The following is an 11,826-nucleotide window of genomic DNA, read 5'->3' as shown; positions in this document are numbered from 1 at the left end:
TATAGAAGGAGGAGGAGGAGGAGGAAAGGAGGAGGAGGAGGAAGAGGAGGAAGAGGAGGAGGAGAAGGAAGAGATGAAGTAAATCAGCAAGATTTTTAAAAAATCTCATGCATCCACAGTGTAATTTCAATTTCTAAAATTAATTTCCTTATTCACTATATGCTTTACTTTAACATACTTATATCACTGACAACCAAGGTATGCTATGATTCCTCATTTTGTCTCCATGAATTTTTTGTTCTGCTTCTATTCTATTCTATTGACAAAGTATAATTCTCATTAAAAAGAAATAGCTCCAGTACTTTTCTACCAAAATAATTGTCACTTGCTGCAAATTATGTAAATGACTTTATATTACTTGCACGGCTATTGTTTTATATCAGATGTTAATTACAGTTGTTATATAAATTCCACAAATTCCATAAATTTCTGATCTATGAGAGGCACTTCAGCATTCAATTCTGAATATATAGCAGATAGTTATTCTAAAATAATTTATAATATTTTTTCATTAGCCATACATTTATGCTTAAATCTATATCATATTCCAAAAGATCTTTTTAAAATAATCATACGTACAGCATAAGAAACAGTTTGCAGACCAGACTATTAGTTCTTCTTGTTCAAAACGTTAAGTCTGTTTTCCACCAGGTTTCTTTTTCAAATAACACTGTCTGGCCTTTCCTTTGCTTTATATATGCCATCTTGTAAATGGAGCCTCTGCTTTTCAGTCTTCATTACTCCATGTGGAAAAAGTAGGTTAGATAGATAAAAGTTTAAATCATTTATTTTCCATTACAAGAAATTAATTTCAATTTTCAGTTCATGAATTTAACTTCACTTTCCTAATGTTGAGATGAATGGATTTTACTTTTAAAAAAAGAAAGCATATTTTTTCTTATGTTTAAGAAAAATTATGATGATTGGACCAGAGGCACAGTTTTACTAATCATGTATTATTTTCCATATCACATTGTGAGTTTTGATACTGGCAGAACTCCTCTTCTCAAGAAAACCTTAAGGAATATGGAACATCTATCTCTACCACATAGCTCGAAGTAGAGCCATTACTTTTTTGAAACTAGCTAGTAGCCTGTCTGGCTACAGCCATAATATTAAACATTATATATGAAATATCAGATAATCTTATAGCAAATCTAAACATTTATATTTTGAATGATTGGTTAAGATGTTTCCATGATGTATTCCTACCTATTTTTAAATTATTCTTAATTTCAAGCTGCCAAATACTTTAGTATTTCTTTGATATTACTGTCATCCATTTTAAGGTAGAACTAGTGTAGTACAATCAATTAGAGAAAGAAATATGCCAGCCTTTTATAACATGTAGGAAATTTTTAGGGACACAAATGTCCCTTTTTAGGCCTTCAGCAGAGTAAGCTAAAGTACAGTTTGTACTACAGTGCCTAGTTATCTGATGATGTATTTATTTGCATAAGAAAAAAAGACTCCACAAAATATAGTTGGGTGAACAGTATTTGATCTCTGTAGTGATAAAAGGTGAGGGCCCAAGGGAGGCTTGTATTGCTCTGAGTAATTGCAGATAAAAAAGCGTATTCATTAAATAGCAAATTATACTTCAAATGCTAATTGCACTTCCTAAGAGAGCCCCCTTTTGATTAAGTAGATCACACAGCCTTAATGATGGGAGTATCTGTACTGGCCTCTACAAAAAGTGAATCAATGGCTTCTTGTCATCCCCGCCTCAAAAGCTTTTTTGAGAAATAGCTCTTCAGTTTCTCCTTGTTCTGTCTACTGTTATCAAAAGCATTGTTTTATTATAGTATTTGCTGTTCATGTGTTACGATCTGGCAGTTTGTCCAGGGAAAAGACAAATTATGTTGTAACATTTTTGCAGGATAACATTCTAAAGCAAGAAATTAGTTTTTCATAAAGAAAGCAATCCTGAATTTTAGATACTATTTTGCACATCAGCAAAAAACTCCTAGGGTATTATTTGTTCTCTTCTATTCCCATGTTCTCATTGAATCTAAGACAATCCTCCCATTTTGAAGACAATTTATTACTCTTTCCACAATCATGATAAGGAAAACAAAATATCTCTCATTGTTCTAAATCTTTCACACAATTTTTTTCGTGCTAGACATTGATTTTTTTTTTATTTAACAGGATACTTAAGAGATGGTCTGCATTGGGGGTCTGCAGTACGACTTTCAGATGTTTTGAATTATGTAATAAATATAATGGAGAGGAAATAATATTAAAAGGCACCAGACTGGCAGACAACAATTTCCTGAAGAAAACTCTCCATGCATATGTTTAATTCATGAATGTTACACAGATTGCGAGTTTCAGTACAAACTACGGTACTTGTTTGAATATCTGCATGAAGAGATTGCTATTATGTGTTGAAGACAGCAACATTATTAAGACAATTATTTAATGCATTTGTACACTGTATTTTGGGTAAAAAAAGACAGTTGATGGTGCATTATTACACTTTTGTTTCTCCTATGCAATAAATATTCACTACTTTAATAATTATGTAGTGATCAGATTGCCAGATAGCCTTTCCATAGAACAGACATAAACCACTTATTTACCTGAAAGCCATTGAGTAAAGCTAATTTATTCAGGCGCAATTACCAGCAGAGAAAGACTCTGCCATACTGTAAAGATAAGCTGTTAAGAAGCTGCTGCTGCTTGCTAACTCTATATCTATGGCAGCTTTCCACTCCTACAGGAACTGTGTCCAGCAAAGACATTCAACAAGAGCTAAAAGGCTTTAATGTTAAGCCTGGCTGCCAGTCTGAGAAAATCTGTCAAATGAATGACTAGCACAAAGGGTCCATTTTTCTTCCTATTATCCAGTAAAAATTCCTTTTAACTGAAAATTGGCACTTTAGAAAGATAGCAGGAATGATATAGATTATAAAAGAGTTGCATATTGCCAAGACTAGGGACACTTATCAAATATTATTTACTAGAATGCTACAGCAATATATATCTGATATCTGATATTACCACATGAAGACCAGATACTTCCTTATTTTCATTTCTTCCAAAATATATTAATTTTTCCACCATACTTCATTGTTATTGTCATTACTTAAAATAATTTTGGATTTATTGATTTCTTATTAAGATTTCTATGCTGTTCCATTTCATACTGGTTCTCAGTGGCTTCCAAGAAAGGTCAATGCATTAAAATCAATAAAAAGTAGATGAGGACCAGGCAAAGAAATTAGTGAGGCCATGATAAAAATGCCAATTATTTACTGTTAATTTGATTAGTCACCATGATTTAAAGTTTTCCTTTTTCTTGAATAGTTTGGAGTGACTGTGATACATAATACACATTAAACATTTTATTAGGTTAGAAGAATTCAGAAGTATTTTAATTATTTGTTTTTATTTATTTACTTGCTATTTTAATCCTGTTTTTCAAATAATTATGATCACTCAAAGCAGTTTGGGATAAAAGAGTCTGTGCTCTGTCTTGCAATTTAAAAATACACAAGATGTGAAATAAAGAGAATGGAGGGGAAAGGGAGATCGATACATTCTTTGAAATCCAAGTTAATTAGTGACTTATTCATTGTTAATTATATCCAGTGCAGGTTTTATTATTATATCTTTTTGGGAGGAGGGGATCCTGGAAATGTAGTAGGACTTTGGGCTTCTTTTTTTTCAGATATGGGTAAACAATAATCTTTACAACTGCCCTTTGCCCAGTTGATATAACAGCTGGGTTAGAAAAGTTTAGAAACCAGGATACTGGGAGTTCTAGTTCTGCTTTAAATATGAAAGTCAGTTGGCAGTACAGGTTGCAAGTCTTACTGAATTTGATAAGATTTACTTTGGATGCTTAGGACTGAATAGTGTAAATCGATATACTTTAAACACTAAAAGAAAATTTACCGTACTGGCCTGCAAAACTCCAAATGACCGCTAGATGCTGATCTTTGCAACTTAAATGTTGAAGGTCTACTTCAAAACAGTTCATCATTACAGATCTAAAACTTAGAGTAAATGATAAATCCGAGTAAATGATACTACTACTAAAATGGCATCTTCCAATTTATTTATTTCTACTCAATGTAAATAGAAGCTTTAGTAAGGATATATCAAAACTGCTGGTAATAAAAATGCTGGCTATAAACTTGCAGAATATACTCAAACTGCACCCAAGCTTCATCTGGAAACACAGGTTAAACCAGGTGAATATTCCAGAAGTGTTATTGTAGCCACCTGAGTCAGGAAATCTGGCCAGCAGAGTCTATAAGGTTCCTAAGCCATAAAAATTGAAAGGCAAAAGCTACGTTATCAAGAAAAACAATACTTGAAGACTTTGCCCCAAAAGTTGTTAAATGAATCACTGCAAATGTTAAGTGAATCTGGCATTCCCCATTGACTTTACTTGTTGGAAGTTAGCTGAGGTTACAAATGGTGATCACATGGCCCCTGTATAGTGCAACTGGCATAAATATTAGTCATAAATCACATTTTTTCAGTGTTGTTATTAATTCCAACTGGTCACCAAATGAATGAGTTTAAGGACTATTTGTCTTAGAGATTAGGATCTATACATTTGCATTATCTTTTTCTGTGAAATAATACTTAACTGTGCCAGACAATTTAGTCAATTGCAAACATTGTGGACATGCATGTCTTATTTTCATAATTTTAAATAATTCATAATTCATAGTTTCATAGATTGCCAGTTAGTTTTTTACACAAGTCAAATGCTGGTTACAGCCAATAAAATACTACATGATTTAGGATCAAATTATTTGAAATATCAAGCAATGCCTGTATAAATTCAAACAGTTTTGGAAACTTTTTCTTCCCATCCTCATCTATCTTAAAAGGAGCTACCTATTAAAATGAGTTTGGCCTAAAAAATATAGTAGCCGGATTCCTACATCATGTTAAATCATAGCCAAACAAATCACATTGTGTTTTAGTGACAAAGTGTTGAAGAAACAACAAGAAAATCCATTGCAAAGAAAGATGGTTTTCTTTTTCTGCTGCAGGAGATAGATTTTTATTCAGAAAGTTCTACCTGTCAAGCAGTACTGGAAATCCAGATAATCCCAAACTGTTTCTCCAAAGACAATGCCTTGAGGTACAACATTGGAGCAGAGAGAAAATATTAAAAGGATAAGCAGCAGGGTACAGCAACTCCATCTGATTTGGATTCCTTTTGTTATTGTCATGTAGGTTTACATAAAGCTTGATGAAAAAGCACAATAGTCACAACTGTAAACTATCTCATAAAATATAAAATTATTTACACTCTACATTGTTTGGAAATAAATTACACTGAAGTTACGGATTATTTCAGAGCAACATACAATGAAGTATGTCAATGATATAATACAGAAGCTATGTTTGAGAAGGTCATGTATTTCAAGCAAAATGACATTAAATAAAGTTGTTTCTGAGCTGGTTTGTTCATTTTTTAAAATATGAATAAAGGGATAATGGAAGGAGGAAATGTTATGTCAGCTACTAAGCACTAGGAAGCACTATATTACTGGTTTTCTCCTTATTGGGACTCTTGTGGTATACAATAGATACCTTCCATACTATATATTCTATGTTCAGTCCTTTTATAAGATTCAAAACCACAGGGTGCATTTCACTTGCCTGTTTTATTGTGGTTCAAACAAGTATCCATAATTTTTCTTGTTTTACTACCCTGAAATTTAGTAGTTCGACAAGATTAAGAGGTGTAATAATTTTGATTGTTCGCTTTAATGGAATTTCAAGAAACATACTGTACAAGCAATTACTTTAATTCTTTGAAACCAGAGCCTGAAGCATACTAACCATCATATACAAATCTTCTGATACACATCCTAAAATGTTTAATCAGACCAGAGGTAGGTAGGCATACAATTAGAAAAGTGAAAGAGGAGATTTATTCCACAGTGGGAATAAATCTGGTTTTTATTCTGGTCTGCTCTGGATCGTTGGAAAAATAAATAAATAAAGTGGGCCTGGTGGCTCAGCAGACTAAAAGGACTGTTATTAAGAACAGCTGTCTGCAATTACTGTAAGTTCGAATCTCGCCAGGGTCAAGGTTGACTCAGCCTTCCATCCTTTCTAAGGTGGGTAAAATGAGGACCCAGTTTGTGGGGGCAATAAGCTGACTTTGTATAAATATACAAAAGGATGAAGGCTATTGCTTAACGCACTGGAAGCCGCCCTGAGTCTCCGGAGAAGGGCGGCATATAAATCAAATTAAAAATAAATAAATAAATAGATAGATAGATAGATAGATAGATAGATAGATAGATAAATAGATAGATAGATAGATGATAGATAGATAGATAGATACTATATACAACCAATATTAATCATTTAACTTATATTAAAATTATCTAAAACAATCTTTTTCATTCTGCAATCAGAAAAAAAAGTTTTGAAGATTTTTTTTTACTTCAGATTAGAAAAAAATACTTGTCATTTATTTGTCTTTTAGATGTATTCTGTGGTGATATCATTAAAAATAAGACTACTTCCCTCAAATCTTATTTTCTTCTTTATTTGTATTCTTATGTTCCATAGCATCCTGGAAGTTATGAGAATTAATATAAGAGAGACAATGTAGAAAGAATTCTCATAGTAAATTTTTCCTTTGGTACAGAACAATTGTACTTTGGTCCTGATCCCAGAGAGACATGATATATATAAATAATATAAAGCACTAATAGTAACAATAACACTAACATTTTAATGAAATTAATTTATTTTATCTGTATCTGATGTATCATTAAACATAAAAATGCTGGATAGGAAATGAAAATTCATACAAAGTAGCTTTTTCATTTAAAAAAGGGTTAAAAGGAAATGTTGAATCTAAGACATTAAGATTAAAATAAATGTTGATTGTTGCAAGGTCACTTATGTGTAAAGATTTCAGGTACCTTTGAGTCTACAATGGTCTCTCCCACAATAAGACTGAAGTAATTCATAATTAGTAAGCTTCTTATTTCATCTCACAATACAGTGTAATAGTGTGCTGAATTATTTTTAGAACTTCTTATTCAAACTTACAAATTTGTTTGTTTAGTACAGTAATGTTTTTCTTCTATCTATCTACTTTTTGAATTTGGCCTTCAACTCTGCAATAATTGTCTTTCCTTGTTTATTCTCAGTTTTTCAAGTCAAGTTCAATGATGAGGGTAGAACTTATATACCTTCTACAATGATAGAAATATTAGATACAATTTTAATATTAAATAGAAAAAATATTAAAGTAAATATTAAATAGAAGCCAAGTCATACTTTGAAGGAAACAAACAAGCCTACTTTAGTAGCCACAATTAGCTTGAGAATTTAAGTAATGTCTTATGAATTTATGGTTCCTGCTGACCCTGACTGATCTCTAATCATCATGAATCAGGTATTAATTCAGCAGATGCTTTATTGGACAGCTTTAGGAAAGAAAATGGGGAAAAAAGAATCACATAATGGTTAACTATGGCACAGAAAGGTGGGTTAGACAAAGAATAGAGCAGAGACTATAGAACAGGGCTGTCAAACTCCCAGCCCACAGGTCGGATGCGTCAAACAATGGGCCCACACCAGAGGTGGGTTTCAGCAGGTTCTGACCAGTACTGGAGAACCGGTAGCGGAAATTTACCTGTAGTAAAAATTCTGACTGGCCACGCCCCCCTCTATTCTGTGCCTCCCAAGTTTTAGCTGATCGAGAGGAAATGGAGATTTTGCAGTAACCTTCTCCAGGATTGGGAACAGCCTGGAGATTTTACAGTATCTTCCCCATGCCAGGCCCACCAAGCCATGCCACAACCACCAAGCCACACCCACAGAACTGGTAGTAAAATTTTTTGAAACCCACCACTGACCCATGCCCAGTTAAGTGAAGGGGGGGAAAGTTCCGATACATCATGTGATGCCACTGTGATGTGAGTTTGACATCCCTGCTATAGAATAATGTTTTTCAAACTTGGCAACTTTAAGATATGGACTCCAACTCCCAGAATTCCCTGGACAGCATGAGAAATCCTGGAAGTTTAAACATCTTAAAATTAAAAATTAAAAAATACTGCTATAGAATATACTGTGTTTCCCCAAAAATAAGACCATCTTATATTTTTTTGAACCCTGAAATAAGCGCTTGGCCTTATTGCCATGTGCTCAAAAGCTTGATTGGACTTATTATCAGTGTTATTTTGAGGAAAACAGGATAAGAATCATGAGGAACTTGTGTTTTTTCTTTTTAAAATCTGTTTTGGGAATTGGCCCTGGATTCACGTGATCTGAAAAAAAATAATAAACAAACATTAAAATCAAGTGCAGCAGGAAGTCTGGCAGCCTCCAAGGAATTGCTTTTTAAGACAGTAAGGTTTGTGGATATTTTGTTGACTCCTAGTTCAGATGAGCTCAATGGCAAAGAATGAAGCTGATTTGTTTTTGTGTAGCAATTTTGTGTATCTGTGTAAATGAATTTATCACAGAATTTTTGTTTGGTTTTTGACAATAATAGTATTTAAATTCTAAGGTAACGGTAAAGGTTCCCCCGCTAGACGTTTTTGGCTCTAGGGGTAGTACTCATCTCTGTTTCTAAGCCAAAGAGCCAGCACTGTCCCACCAAAGTGGTCCCTATTTTTCTACTTGCATTTTTTACATGTTTTTGAACTGCTAGGTTGGCAGAAGCTGGGACAAGTAACGGGATCTCACTCTGCTACGCTGCGCTAGGGATTTGAACCGCTAAACTGCCGACCTTCTGATTGACAAGCTCAGCATCTTAGCCACTGAGTCACCTTGGAATTTAAATTCTAGACCTATATAAATGTACCTACTGTAAGTGTTTGTAAATGTTTGTGCAATGGCATCTATCCTCAACCCAATGCTATTCAATATTATTCAAGATTATGAAATAATAGAGATATCATAATTAAAGCATGATTAATAAAATTGCTGTTAAATTTATATTATTGTTTTGCTGTCCACTTCTATCTATGTTTATAAAAGCAAAGCTTTTTATTCAATACAATTGAATAAATTGTATTGAAGCTCAGAATACAAAACTTTAAAGTACTAAATTCATAAAAAATAGAGTTTGAATAAATAAACAAAAAAGATGCTGTACTTAAGTAAGTGAATGACAATTTCATAGTACAATTTAGTAGTACTTTCTGTTAACACATGTTCTGACTGTGGAGCAAATTACTAATAAGTAAATCATCTAGAACTTAGTAGAAGTTATCTTCTCTTCTTTGTTTTGTTTCATTTTGCAGTTACAGGAAGGCTAATGAAATAATTGAACCGTTATAACACATACCAATAATCAAAGAAGTACCGAACAGCCTTATCAAGCAATAAAATAACATTTGACAATCCACAAAGGTCCACAAACAATCACAATGTTGAACTTTTGGTTGCATAAATGGGACTGTTTGTGCTTTGGCAAGGATAAACGTAACCAATAAGAACAAAAATGCCTTTGTTTTTTAGTTAAGCCTTTTTCATTTTCCTTCACTGTATGGTTTTTTAAAAATTTCTGTTATACCCCCTAGTTCTATAAATCTATACTTTTTCTTCCCATGTAGCAACAGTTCTGTTGCAATTCTGAACACAAATTGCTAATTTGGAGGAGAGAATACTTTAATAGAGAGACAGGAAAGATATGAGTAAAAATTTTCACTGAAAACATTCTACAAAAATAATCTTTATAATATTTTGTGGGCCACATGTTTATGCATTAACACATATAAGAATTGCTTCTATTGCTTACTGTGCAAGTAATGGAAACCTTGCTATTAATTCCAATACAAACAGATTATAGCTTGTGCTAAATAGCATCAAAGAACAATGGAGCTGAATTTCTTAAAAAAGAAATTATACAGTTGAAGCAGACATCCCTTTAGGAATACTCTTAAAACCGTACTCATTTGTTTGATACCATAGCAACATTGCACACAAGAAACAATCTTAGAATACAAAATTGAGAGCTTTTTATATACAATAAGGAATCACTTGTCCAATGCTTTCGTTGATTTCATTTGGTTTTGAAGTACAGCATTTCTAGCAAACCACTTCAAAGTAAATACATTCTCCCAAGATTTTTTTTAAGCTACCAAAAGGAATTCAACATAACAAAACCACAGTCCTGGAAAACATAAAGAAAGCAATCATTTAGAGTCCTCAAAATTAGCAGAATATCATTTTTTTTTTCATAAGAACAATAAATATGAATTTAAACTATGAACTTTAAAATCCGGTGCAGCAGGAAGTCTGTCAGTCTCTAAGGAGCTATCTTTGAGAAAGTAGTATTTGTGGGAACTTTGTTGATTCCTAATTTAGATGAGCCCAATGAAGTTTATTTGTTTTTGTATAATGATTCATTTACACTCTAATATGTAATTTGAATCATACTCTAATACGTCTATATCTTTTTCTAAAGCCCATTATTCTGCCTCTTATTAATGGCCAACAATTTTGGAAGAACTCAAATTTCTGTCTTTCTTGTTATTTATGTAACATCACCAGGATTCACTGAAACTGGAAATGAAAGAAGACAAATATCTGCTTTATAAGATTACAAGAGGAAACAGTAAAATGTATAATTGGGTGAAATAATGAATTTATCCACACTTAAACTTGGACCGGGTGGGTATGGAGTCTGTAATGCCTGGCTTGCTTATATTTCAGGCCAACTTGATTTTCAACAAAAATGCTGCCTGGCTTTTTAGAAATTCCTCAAGTATCATGACATAAGGATGGATCTCTGAATGGACCTATCATTCTTATGAAGTCTGGATGATGGTCAACACCATCACAATGAGGAGCTGATCAGCCCATGACAAAGAACACATGGAAATATTCCCTAATATCAGATTATATATAAACTGCTCTTACATAAATGCCAAGTCCAACATGATCTGAAGGGAACCAAAAATTGAAATGGTGATTATGAGGCTGATTCTCAAGTAGGGGAAGTTAAAATAATCCAGAACTAGCAGCTTGGGTGAATTTATAACTGCCCATTCAGTGATACTAAAAAGCTTGAGTTAAGGATGTTGCCATGTATTTGTGAGAAATAGTACAGTAGTAGCATTCCCAACATGTCCCTTAGAGTCAGCTCACATATACCCATTTGCAGATCAGTGTTCTTTCTAACTTACAAGACCTGGAAGGAAAATGTGGAAGCTAATTGGAACTGAGTGAAAATAATGCTGAAAAATGCCAGTCTATGGAGCTATGTTTCTGGTAAATGTGAAAGGGATATTTGATAAAGTGAAATGGGTCTGGATGAAAAAAGCTTCATAAAAATTACAGAAATGTTAATGAGAGAAAAGTACCATCTAATATACCTAAAGAGAAGGTAGTTTTAAAGTATATGGTTAAAATAAGTCTGATGATGGAAAGAGTACTGTTATTGCTTCCCTATACAAAGGTAGCAAGAAGGAATGCAAAAACTAGGTTGTCCCAAAGGTATTTTTTTTCAAGAGGCAACTGCACTTCTAGTTTTTCTTTGAAGACATTTCACTTCTCATCCAAGAAACTTCTTCAGGTCTCATTGAATAGTGGTATGGGAGGATTTATATTCCGTGCAAACAGCTGGTCATTTACAATCTTTTAGAGTCATTGAGGTCACCTGGAGGTTTATCTGTGTCTCAGAGTCACCTGAGTATTGCAAATAAGTGTACGAGCCTTCTTGGAACTGTTGAAAGGACTGTGTTATAGACTGGAGATAGACATCGTATCCCTTCCCATCTGTTGAGAGAGGACTGTTCAATTTTGACACAGATGACCTCTTTAACCCCTCTTTCAAACCAGGTTGTTAAGTGTATATGGGAAGGTGTTTGG

The sequence above is a fragment of the Pituophis catenifer genome, unplaced genomic scaffold (genome assembly GCF_029215685.1).
Source record: "Pituophis catenifer annectens isolate HBS135680 unplaced genomic scaffold, rPitCat1.0.hap2 SCAF_6, whole genome shotgun sequence".
Lineage (NCBI taxonomy): Eukaryota > Metazoa > Chordata > Lepidosauria > Squamata > Colubridae > Pituophis > Pituophis catenifer.
The sequence above is the reverse complement of the archived record's forward strand: the minus strand, read 5'-3'. Positions refer to the sequence as shown.